The sequence below is a fragment of the Ursus arctos genome, unplaced genomic scaffold, assembly GCF_023065955.2.
Source record: "Ursus arctos isolate Adak ecotype North America unplaced genomic scaffold, UrsArc2.0 scaffold_15, whole genome shotgun sequence".
Lineage (NCBI taxonomy): Eukaryota > Metazoa > Chordata > Mammalia > Carnivora > Ursidae > Ursus > Ursus arctos.
This window is the reverse complement of record NW_026622819.1, coordinates 52,588,681-52,601,493: the sequence shown is the minus strand read 5'-3', so window position 1 is coordinate 52,601,493 and position 12,813 is coordinate 52,588,681. Positions and strand designations below refer to the sequence as shown.

At 35.3% G+C, this 12,813-nt stretch overlaps 1 pseudogene; it reads left to right on the top strand.

Annotated features, from left to right (window-relative positions):
* Positions 1-8,723: 8,723 nt before the first annotated feature.
* Positions 8,724-11,624, top strand: LOC113263884 (60S ribosomal protein L18a-like; annotated as a pseudogene).
* Positions 11,625-12,813: the final 1,189 nt, after the last annotated feature.

The window sequence follows — 12,813 nt, the reverse complement described above, 5'->3', positions numbered from 1 at the left end:
AGAAAAAACTTTATATGTATTCTCTATAACAAGTATTTAAACCATTTCATATATCTACAAAGAGTTAGTTGAGTAGAGAGTGTATTAGGTACAAAGACTTTATTCCTATTTTGTGGTTTTTATAAGGCTAGATAGATATACATGTGGATAAATATATCACAAAGTACTGTGCGTTTACAATAGTACAGGAACAAATATAGAAAATATTAGCAGTCAATTATGATGGAGTCCCCATGGTGATAGTGGATGGTGGGCAAGGACTCTGAGAAGAATATAAATGAGGGGGGAAAAGTTATGGATGGAATGGCATTTAAACATGGTCTTGATAAATGAGTAGAATTATAGTAAACAGATGGATTATAAAAGCAATCCATGTCGACTGAATATCATGGGTGAGGTCTGAATATTCCCATGTATATAACTTAATTAGAGACTAGAAATTGAAGCATATAAAAGTGTCAGGATAGAAACTCTAAATATGGGTCTAGCTATCAACTGAGCGCCAAAATAAAGCATTCACAATCGATTTGGTAAGTAAGAAAGAGGAATTAAAGGATTCTGAGGAGGAAACCCAACTTGGAAGAGAAGATGGGAAGTCTACTAGAATTTGTAGGAATGATGTGGTAAGACAACTTTGATAGTCTAGTTAAGAACATGTAAAGCCCTGACCTGAGGGCTTTATAGAAGTTATAATAGAAGCCTGATAGCTATTGGTATAACTCTAGCACTTGGCTATAGTAAATTTCTCCAGAAACATTTCCCTAAACAAACATGCTAAAGAAAATTCTATGTTATAGGGAAGACCAGCAGAAGAAACTATGTGCATGTGTATGTATATTTTTTTCTTTTGTTTTGGATGCTCCTTTTTTTTTTTTTTACACTACGGTAATTATCAACTTCTTTGCACCATAAAAAGATAAAAAGACAAACGTAGTTTGGGCTTAATTTACAAATTAACATACACACAAAAAATAATCAAGGACATCTGTGTGTGATATCTCCCCCAATAATGTGTCAAAAAGACCACCTACCCTCTTAAGAATGTGCCTGCAAAAGACAGAGAGGAAAAAGTTCTCATCAAGAATGCTTTTTCTTTTTCCTACAGCAACATTAATTACATTGTCAGCTAGAGCCAAAAGAATGAGATAGGCAGAGGCAATCTGATTCTCATCTTGTTTAAGCTTGTCAGTTCTAAAATGAAGTCAAGAGTTAGTCAGGGAAAATGGAGAAGGTCTCCTTCCTCACTGAGAGATAAATGGGAAGTCCAACTCCTGATTTTTTTTTTTTTTTAAAGGAGCGTTACTCTCCAGAAGACAGTTGTCTCTTTTTAAAAGTATTACTAATTCAGCCCCTCACAGGACAGCCTCCCAGAGGCGGAGAGTGATGTTTTTCATAGGGAGACACTCCCATCTTCAGCACAGCTATGCATCATCTGTTGTGCCTTTGACCCTCTGCTAAAAGAAAATGTATCTCTAAAGTGCTTAGGAGCTGCCAAGACTTACAAATTTTTAAGTTGAACTTCTGCTTCAATTCAGTGTTCTTACTTCCTAGCTCTGTTGTTTCATGTGGCCTGCTAGGCAACTCTAAAGAGAAGCTGATTTCAATAAGCATTTATTTGTTAGAATTCTGACTCACAAAATGATCTTGGAGATTATGTATAAGTATTAATATAATATAATATAATATAATATAATATAATATAATATAATACAATATAATCTATCTCTAGTGAGAAAAAGGCAGAGAGGGAAAACTGAGAGAAGAACAAAAATAGATTAAGTATGAATGAGTAGATCATCCAGTGATGGGAGACGTAGAGTAGAATATACAGATGTGAAATAAGAGGCTGAGAGAACAAGATGCGTGTGATTTGCGCCAAGGATCAAAGTACTCTGATAATGCCATGTAGTACAGGGAGTTTAAATATAGATTCCATTCAGTCAACAATTTTTTTCCCTCTGAATTGTGAATCCCCCCCTTCAAGGTGTGTACCCCTAACTTTTATTTTCCCAAAATAATGCCTTTTATTTCTTCAAGCGTTAAATGAATGGAATGAAAAGAAAAAGGCCTTTTTTTTTTTTATTTCTCATTTCTCGAACAGATTTGTTATCCCAAAGAAAGTATATAGATTCAAATAATTACTTACTCAAACTATCTGGGACAATGGTTTAAAAAAACCCAATGTGTGAATGATTTTATTGTTGAGATTAATATATTTCACCAAATTCCACCCACTATTCCACACTGCTCTGATTGCTCACATGAATTTTTTAATTAGATAAGTTTTTAAAGTGTGTTCTTAAAAGAACTGGTTTAAATGTCGATTTTTTTTTTTTTAAATAGAAGCTTAGATACATGAGTGAGTATTGACTTTATGGGAAAAAAATATCACTTGAATCAAGACATAAGGTTTGTTCTATTCACCAATGCTGTGCCTACACATTTGATAAAACATTCCAATGAGACCCAAAAAGTTAACACTTCCTAAATTCAGGTTATCTCCACATGCGCTGGGAGATAACAATTTCTCCATTATCGTCTTCATAACCTGGAATCTTAAAGGTCAGTTACTGATGGCAAACAGATGGGGGGGAGGGGCAAAAAATACAACCAATAAAACCAACAAAAAAGTTTTACTGTCAATTAAAAAAATAAATAAATAACCAGCCCTGATAAGTAACAAAGAATCCTGATTTTTAAAAAGAAAGTGCATTTACCAATTTTTTTTCTAATCTCTTTAAAGTTTTTCAATAGTTCTCAATTAAATCCCTTTCACCCTTATCTCTTTATTCATCAGAAAATCCGAAGGGTATTTGGATTCAGACATCCATTGCACCAAAGATCTTTCATTACACAGCACAAACAAGCACTTTTATTGAACAAGAACCCAATTACTTAACCTAGCTTCAGGTTTCATTCTACCCTGTGGCATCTACTTTGACAGAAGCCTACTAATCTCTTCTGACAGACGTTGCTACATATCAGTTCTGATACACAGAGATGATTCCTAACCTTCTTGTAGAGAACCACTGATTAAATAAAATGAGATGCCCATCTCAGCTTCCTTGGACCAATGAATAACAATGAGAAAGACTGCAGGCATATATGGACCCTTTCCTCCTCTGTATAAGGCACCTGCAGAGAAAGAGTTGAAAAAAAGGAGTAGCTGCTCTGATAAAGTGACCAGCATTTACCAAAGTTCTGTATTGGCATTGTCTGAGGTTCTTTCCAGTTTGTTTCTGCTCTTTAAATTACTGTCATACTTTCCACATTTTGCTATTAGAGAAGAAAATCAATTCCATGAGGTTCTTGTACCTTTGCTACTGCCATTCTTATTTTCAAACTTATTGATAAACAATGTTAATGACTTGACCTTTATGTCAGTAATTCTCAACACTAAATGAGCATTAGAATAATCTAGGAACTTTTAAAAGAGTTTGAGACTCATCCTTACAGATTCTGACTTAATTCATGAGGATTGGAACCCGAGCATTATTATTGTTTTTTTTTTAAGTTTTCCAGATGGGGGGAAAAAAAGTTCTCACGATGATTGTAATATACAGCTAAAGTTGAGAAGCATTACTTGATGTAAATAGCAACAAACAAATCTGTTAATTTTTATATTAAAATTTTGAAGAGCTGTTAGGAACTATTAAGTCTAACTTCACTCACAATGCAGGAACATTTTAAAGAAAAGCCTCTGAAAAGTTACACTAATGAATACATTGTTACCTCGTGGCAGTCTATTTCTTCGGTTTCCTTTTAACACTAAATCTTAGAAAAAGTCCCCAAGATACTTCAAAGTATCCATGTACAAGACTGCTCATGACAACACTGGTAATATTAATAAGCTCAATAATATCCAATAATAAAGAATTGGAGATACAAAGAGAAAGGGAGAAAGGGAGAGAGAGAGAGAGAGAGATGGATCCACCCAACATAAATGGGAATAGGGAGAATACCTTCAGCGCAAAATATTTTAAGGATGTACCTATGTTCATATATGTGCACTTATACACATAATATCTTTTTGAAGAATACGGTAAAGATTGGTCTCTAGAAATATAAGGTTAGGCACTTATTTTTAGTTTACACCATTTAAATTATTTCTACATCTAATCATTTGTATGAACTGCTTTCATGTATTTTAACTACCAGGGGTTATTTGGATATTGGGTTAACAAACGATTTGTGTCTCCTTTTTTAAAATCTTCAATATTTTCCCAACACTGATATGAAATTAGCTACCCACACTTTTTCTTGTGCTACCGTTTAGAGCTAATGAAGTTCTACATGATGGCCTGTGGACTATTTGAAAGAAAACAATAATGTTTTCCCTTGGTAGAAACTCATTTCAGTTCTTCTTCATATTCTTTTAAAGACTGTGTATTGTGTACTTAGTATTAATGTGCTGGTATTAAAGGATATGAAAATAATTTCACCAATTCCTGCCATGAGGAAGTTTATATTCAATCAAGGAGATAAAAGTAAGATCAAAAATAAAAAATAGGGGCGGCTGGGTGGCTCAGTCGTTAAGCATCTGCCTTTGGCTCAGGGCATGATCCCAGAGTCCTGGGATCGAGCCCCACATCAGGCTCCTCCACTGGGAGCCTGCTTCTTCCTCTCCCACTCCTCCTGCCTGTGTTCCCTCTCTCGCTGGCTGTTTCTCTCTGTGTCAAATAAATAAAATCTTTAAAAAAATTAAAAAATAAAAATAGGAATTTCATTGCAAGTTTATTTATAAACAAAGGAAACAAATGCATACAGGGGAGTCTATTCTTTCAAGATAGTGGGCAGTAAATACAGGGAAAGCAAAGTTGGTAAATAGGCATGGAACACTTTTATAAAAATTTACTTTTCAAGTCAACAGCATTTTTATGTGTTATTTTAATTCACTTTTATAACAGTACCAAATATTATTATTCCCAATTTATAAATGCATAAATGGAAGCTCATGATATAATGGCTTTAAGAGCCTTTTCTTCTCTGAACACTCTCTGATTCATCAGTGTTGCTCTACAATAGCCAAGAATTAAAGACATTTTCTAAATGTGGTCTGATCCATGCAGAGGCAAGTGACACTACGAGGTCCACTGATTTTAAGACTAACACCTCTGATAATTTGTTCTAAAGTAAAGAGAGTGGGGGCGGGGGGAAGATTGAAGGAGTTGGGTATATGGACGAATAAGTAGCTAAGCCTGCCTGGAAGAGTCAGTGATAGCTTCAGAGAGGAAATAGGGTTAGGTTAAACTGAGATCTTAAAGGCAAGGTATATTCCGGAGAGGCAAACAGTGGAGTTTTCACAGTGGAGTAGGCACAGGGAGTAACACAACCAGAAACAATGTCTGTTTAGGCACTATGGATGCTTTCATACTGCATAGAGTTACAAGGACAGACACAAAGGGACAAATGGGAGTAAAGTGAGAAATGTAGATAGAAGAATGACCATTATTATCTTGGGATTTGGATATGATTTTACAGGCAATAGATCAACAAAATAATAACACATTTTATGTCCTGGAAAATATCTGTGTATTCAGTAGACGTTAAAAAGGAATAAAAACATGTTAAGAACAGAGATATTTTCAGCTAAAATAAAACATCCACATAAATATCAGTAGTTTTTAAGTTAAAAAGCCAGTTTATTAGTTTTGTAATTTTTACTCCCTGTCACGAACATAGTCACAGACTTTTTTGAGAAACAATGGTCTTTTTCATTAAGTTACGTGTGATATAGAAGAGTCAACAGGTGCCTAATATGACTGCTTGTGGTTAGGATCACTTTCAAATTTATTTTGGCATAATATTTCCATCAGAAAATTCTAAGTCAGTTAATAAAAAAAAAACCATGTCAAACTTCTATTACAGGTCATTTATTGCAGGCTGTTTACTATGATTTCTTTGCTTCCAATTTCTTGTCAAATGAAAAGCCATATCTTAGCTTCTCCTGAACAATTTTGAGCTTTAGCTTCATAGTACAGATGTCTACCGCATATTCTAAAATTGGGATCCCTACTGGGAACAACAGGAAACCATGATAAGGAAAGAAAATACAAAGCAATATGTATGAAAAGAGAATTTTTTCTCTCTTAGTTTTAATGTTCTTTAAGACAGCATGCTGGTTTCCTCTGATGTGAGAACATTCCTCAAAAGACACTAAATTTAGAGTCTTTAAACAATATTCTGTTCTACGAATTTCTTATAAAACATTCATTGTTGAGATTTTAAAAATATGGGTTAATAGGTAGTTTCAGACAATAACAGAACAAAGCCACTTATTTTATATTTGGAATATGAGACTAAAATGTTTTTGTGAGATCCAATGTTAGGGATTACACTGGTTATTTTTACTTGATAGAAGCATAATTTATAGCATCTGTATGTAGATTAATTGTGATTGTTTCATGTTTTATTGTCAAATTTCCTTGGCTAATAAATCCATAGATAATGAAGCTGGCAGGAGAGATCATTTTCTAGAGTTTTCAAGGTCAATATGTCAATTAAGATCCATAGGCTAATTCATTAGTACTGGGAAAAAATGAACATGCTGAACAACAGGGGAATGCAAGTCTGGGATATCAAACATCTGTATTGACTTATGACAGCCTCAAGTTCTCTCCTTTGTGAAGTGGTTTAGAGAGGCAAATCACTTTTTCACTAATTTGACAAAGATGAGACTTTTTAAAACCTCACAGTATAGGTTCAAATATGCTGCATCATATAAATCAGTGAACCACGATACATATATTGAGCCAAATTCTCCAAGTACGTAAGTTTTCCATGTCATTTAGCAGCAGCATGAATTTGTTTCATTCATTCACTCAACAAAGATTTATAATTTACTGAATATGTACTCTGCACAAAGTTCTATGTTAGCCATGTGGGAGGGGGAAAAAAAGAGGTATCCACAGTCTTCAGACTCAAACACCCTACAGAGATAGATATTAAACAATTAAGTACATAGTTATTAATTATAGCTGCCATAAGTATCACAAAGGGAAAGTTGTGCAAGATGTGAGAGCATACAACTGTTATCATATAGTAGCTTCAAAATTAGAAAAACATGTGGTCTGAACATATTCATGGAATAATTTATAGATACTAATTTAATAATATAATTGAATAAGTATTTATTGAGAAGCTACTGTATCCCATTCATTCTGTGGGGGTTAAGGATATAAGGAAGTCATACAATGTAATTGGGGAAACAGACATAGGCACAGCAAACTAATAAAAGCTATAAATAAAAGATTGGCCCTTGAGGTTAAAAAAAGAACACTCTGAAGAGAGGACTCATTTATTCATTTATTAAAATATATATTGAACACATCATTTTTCCCAACATGGTGCTTGGTGTTAGGGATATATGTCAATAAAATATAAAATATAACCCATCTGTAAAAGACTCACTTTCGAAACCAGTGTGGTTTTCCCCTTAGGAGACATATGGCAAAGTCTGGAGATGTTTTTCTTTGTCACAACTGGGGAGGGGACACTACTGTCATCTGCTACATAGAGGCCAGAGGTACTGTTAAACATCCTACAATAAAAAGAACAGTAGCCCCCATGACAAATAATTAAACATCTTAAACACCAATAACGCCAAGATAGATAAACCCTTGAGAGTCACAGAGAAATAAGTAATCAATTACAATTCAGTAGTATTAGTGATGAATGGGGCTATGCTTTAAAAGACTGAGGAAGGTAACGGATAGACTGTGACATGTCAAGGAGCGCAGGCAGGAAAAATCATTTGACTTGGTACACTATTATTGCAAATTATGGTGAGATACTGGAAATAAAGATAGCAGGGTTAATAAAGAATGGATATGAGAAGGTACTTAAGAGATAAAATAAATATTATGTTATTTAGCAATTATGATGAAAGTTTGGGAGGAGAAAGAGTTGAAGCAGATGGAAGAGTTAATGATTTCCTTAAAATTTGTTTCGTTTGGGTGGTAGGTTAGATGGTGTTAACATTAACATATACTGGAATGAAGGAAAAAGACAAAGTTTTGAAAGATATTAATAATAATGACAAAAAATAATATTTACATGTTATAGTCATACAGTGTGCTAGTCACAGCAAGCTATTAAATTTGTCATAACCCTTGATAGGGAGATAGAGCTATTTAAAGCAAGCACTGTTACCCCTAATTTTTAAGACAGGGTAAGAGAGATTTAAAAAAATCATTCAAGGTCACATTGCTTATTAGTGGCAATATCCAGACTTGAACTGAGATTTATCTTCTAAAGCCAATGTTGTCAACCTCTACGCTCTATCTGATAAGGAGAGACTATAGACAATCCAGGTAGAGTTTTCACAGTTTGGATCCAGTTTGCCTGGGTTTTTCAAAAAGCAAAACCTGGTATAAAAGCTTGTATGCTACCAGTTTACTAGGGAGGACAATTCCAGAGAAGCAGAAGTGAAGAGAAATATGGGTGAGTCAATGATGTAGGGAGAGCAAATATTCGATATTAAGTTAAACACACTTGATCTCTTGATTGTAGGACAGTCTTCTAAGAGGGTATTCAGACTGTTGCATTTCAGGATAGTCCACGTGGAGGATGAAAGGGAGAATATTCACCAATTCTCAGCAACATTAAATATTGCTCTAAAAGCTTTCACTCTCTTGCCCTTCCTAGTTTGCTCATCGAAAGATACCAAGTGGGCCTCAGTGGCAACAGAGATGTCTTGGGGCAGGATGCAAGAAAGATTCAGCATGAATGGAAGGTAAGGCACTTATGAGTTGTATGTTACACAATCACAAGGAAGCTAATGCAAATTAAGAGGCCAAGTCCCTGAGACAAGTACGATTGGGAACTCTGCAATGGTGTGTAAGAAACAGCTGATATATCTGGTCTCTAAATATTATCTGCTTTGTTGCTCTCTTAAGTTATTCCCCCTTCTGGTGTCTTAACTTCTACAAAATGGAGAAAATCGTAGTACCTACCCAGGAGTGTTGTAGGGATTAAAATCATTTAAAATCATTTAAAACAGTATCAACATAAGCACCAAATGCACTTATCATCTGTTATTGATGTCGTCACCATCATTGTTGTTGAGAAGGAGAAAATCAGCCCCTTAATTAATCCAGGAACTGGCTGTCTCTAACAGTAAGGCCAGGGTGTTGTTAGGAGCTGGCCTGGCACTCACAGCTAAGAATATAATGTTCTCTTGTTGAATGTAAACAATCTCACAGAAAACATGAGGATCCAACAATGTTGCTTTGTGACCATGATGAAATGAGACAAAAAACAAAAACTTAATTTATCAAATAGGGAGTACAATAGTCAATACTCCAAAGAGTATTTGAGAAAATGGGTAAAATAGAAGACAGATTACTTTGGGCAAATTGATGAGTAGGAGATGGGGAAATCAGTCATTTTTAAAGTACGAATGTAAATAGGACAGAGATGGAAATTTAACTTGAGGGAAATGTAAGGTTGCAGGAGAGATTACTTATGACAGGGAAAAGTAAATATTTTAGTTTGTTTTAAGAAAGGGTCTGTGGGAAAGAAGTGTTTGCAGATCCAAGAAAGTGAGGGGAAATTTGATGAATTAAGTTCCTAGAGTACACAGAAGAAAGAGATATCAAGAACATGGTTGGAAAACTAACCCCAAAAAGGAAAAGGTATTTAATTCTCAGAAATTGGAGGAGAAAGGGAGATAAATCCTAGTATTGCTGAATGTGAAGGATCTGTGATAGATGGTAAGGGAGGAGGCAGTAAGAAATTTTATCACTGTTGACTTGTTTTCTCAGTCAGGAAATAATCCAACACATCTGTTGAGGGTAAGGGTTAGTAGCTTGGTAACACTGGGACAGCCACAACAAAAAAAGGGAACTAGAGCCAACAGACAGGAAAGAAAAAGGTATCAGGTGCTATTAAGAATTCAGTTAACACTTCCTTTCATTGGTGGCAGCGAGAGCGGTGAGTGTACCCTGAAGGCCTCAGGCACACTGTGAGAGTACAAGGTGGTGTGGCGCTGCTTGCCCACCTCCAAATGCCACACTCCTACCCTCTATCCAGGTGAATCTTTGCACCTAATCATGGTGTTGCCAAGTTTCACTTCTGGGACTTTGCTTCTCAGCTGAAAATGGAAGTCTTCAGGGGAAATTGTCTACTGTGGACAGGTGTTTGAGAAATCCACCTTTCAGGTGAAGAACTTCAGCACCTGACTGCACTATGACTCTGGCAGTGGCACCCACAATATGTACTGAGAGGATCAGGACCTAACCACTGCAAGAGCTGTCACCCAACGCCGCCGACACCCGGGCGCCTGGCACCATGTCTGGGCCCACTTGATCCAGATCATGATGGTGGAGGAGCCTGCAGCCAGCAAGTACCCACTGGCAGCCAGGCAGTTCCATTAATCCAAGATCAAGTTCCCACTGCCCTGCTGGGTCCTGAGTTGCCAACACAAGCCATGCTTCACCACCAAGAGGCCCAACACCTTCTCTTACATGCAGAGCCTCCCTGTCCCTAGGTCTGCCCAAATAAACTACTTGGGAAAACCAGAAAAAAAAAAAAAAGAGAGAGAGAGAGAAAGAATGCAGTTAAGTCAGAAGATTCTATAGTCATAACTTTAATGGACCTGATCACCGAGGCTATGTACAGTTTCTCTAGAAGTCCTCAGCAGCTGCGATGAGGAGAAGACAAATCAAATGCTTGGACTGATTCCTGATTCAGTGGCAAGTTTTCTATGGTGAAAGGTTAGTTAAGAGGAATAAAAGAATAAAAAGTCTGAAGAGAGCCCAATTGAAATGAGCAATGAATGTGTCTAGGCTCAATAATAGGTAAGCAAAGTCAGCTACAGACTCACTCAATAATGGAGCTCAAAGCTCTAGGTCACTGGAGGTGGGAGATGGAGCAGGCAGGTGGAGATTCAGAGGGGAGGAGGGATGACGGCTAAGGTCAGTAGTAGTGCCACTGAGGGAATTGGAAGGTTGGAAGGATAGAGAGTTTTATATAAGGAGTTTAAGATTTTGGAAACTGAACAGTTGTAAAGGATAGTGAGATACAATAGTCTTGAAATTTGTCCTTGAAGTTGGGCAGGGGTGTGGAGGGAAGTAACTAGAGAAGAGTTCCAAGACCCTAGCTGCCAGAAAAGGTATTAAATACTAATGAGACAAATTTTGAAAAAATTACCAAATATTAGTTATTCTATTTTCTCAGGGAAAATAAGATTCCTAGTATACTATAAAAAGAAAGGAGAAAAAGAAAACCCCTTTAATGTTTCATATTATAATTCAGAAAATTTATACTATCGTATGATAACAGTTTCATTAAACTGCAGTGAGAATTATTTTTACAGAATGCTCATATGCTACATATAGACATTATGAATAAATTGCTGGTATCTACTAATACAACTTTAAAACAGATTCAAAAGATTTAAGAAGCTACATTGTTAAAAGAATGGTATATAATTCTTATGCTGCTTTTCTATGTATGAAATTCTTAATAGGAAAAGTAACTGGATAAATCTAGTGACCCTAGTAAATATTTGGTACTTACACTGAAGCTTTACTTAGTCCTGAAAAGAAATTCAGTATTCTCACTCTTGGTGAAATTTTAAAGAATGACTCATTACACTTATTTGTTCTTCCAGTTGGAGGTGATTTAGTAGGGCAGAAAATAAAATAGACCCATATTTTAATTGCTACAAATAAGACTGTAATCTCCGTCTATATTATGAAATATTAAATCCCATTTCCACAGAGAAAAGTTACCTGATTACATCCCTAAAAAAATACATGTGTGTGAATTCCTAACATCTTAACTTTGCTACATTTAATAAGACCTTATTTTAAGGTTTGCATTTTTCCTGCTGCTGATTATAGACACTAGGAGAATAATGAGAACCAAGATAAGATGGCAAAGAAATGCCATCAAAATACTTAAATAGGATATATTGGAAAAAAGCTTGTGTTATCTGGCAGTCTTACTGTGATATGTAGAATATTCTTTTACAAAAATTAGGTGATTTTGAGTGGTGTTTACAACTAAAAGATAGGAAAAGTCAACATTTTTTAATTTAATTTTTCTTCTGGAATCCCTAGGCAATATTATAATGGACTCATTTAACTCATCTGAATTAGTTTTTAATAAGCTATCAAAAGGTGGACCAATTTTCTCTAGTTTCTCCTGAGAATTCGAGATAATTAAATGAAGGTGCAATCCGAACTCCTAAGGATATTTTTTGGTTAATTTTTGAGATTTCTTCCTTCTAATTTTCCTTGGAGCTGTATACCATTCTGATCCCAACTCCACCATGGGTGATTAAGAGTTCTGCTTACTACCTTTACTATCAAATATGAATAACTCTTATTTCACACTTATGATTTACCTACAAAGTCAAGAAACTTGTCAGTTATTACCTAGCATTATACTCTGTTTTGTTCACTAACAATTCATTTATTGATTTCATATGTAAGTGATGAAGCTGGCTTTTATGTTCTTAGCAATCATCTTCTCCTTTTGGTTTTGGTGTATATTAGATTTCAATCCTGAAATCCTTACTCTTGTCTCTCAACTTCCATATAGCTATGGGGATAATCAGACATTATGAAAATGCCATGTTTGAGTATGTAGAATTCCGCATGCAATGTAACAGCCACTGATCATGTGCAGCTATTGAGCCCTTGAAATGTGTCACTAGTCTGAACCGAGATGTGTGCTCTAAGTTTAAAATACAAAGCAGATATTGAAGTCTTAGTGCAAAAAAAAGGTAAAATATCTCATTAATTTTTATATTGGTTAGATGTTGAAATGGTAATATTTTAATGTGTTTGTTAAAATAAAACATGG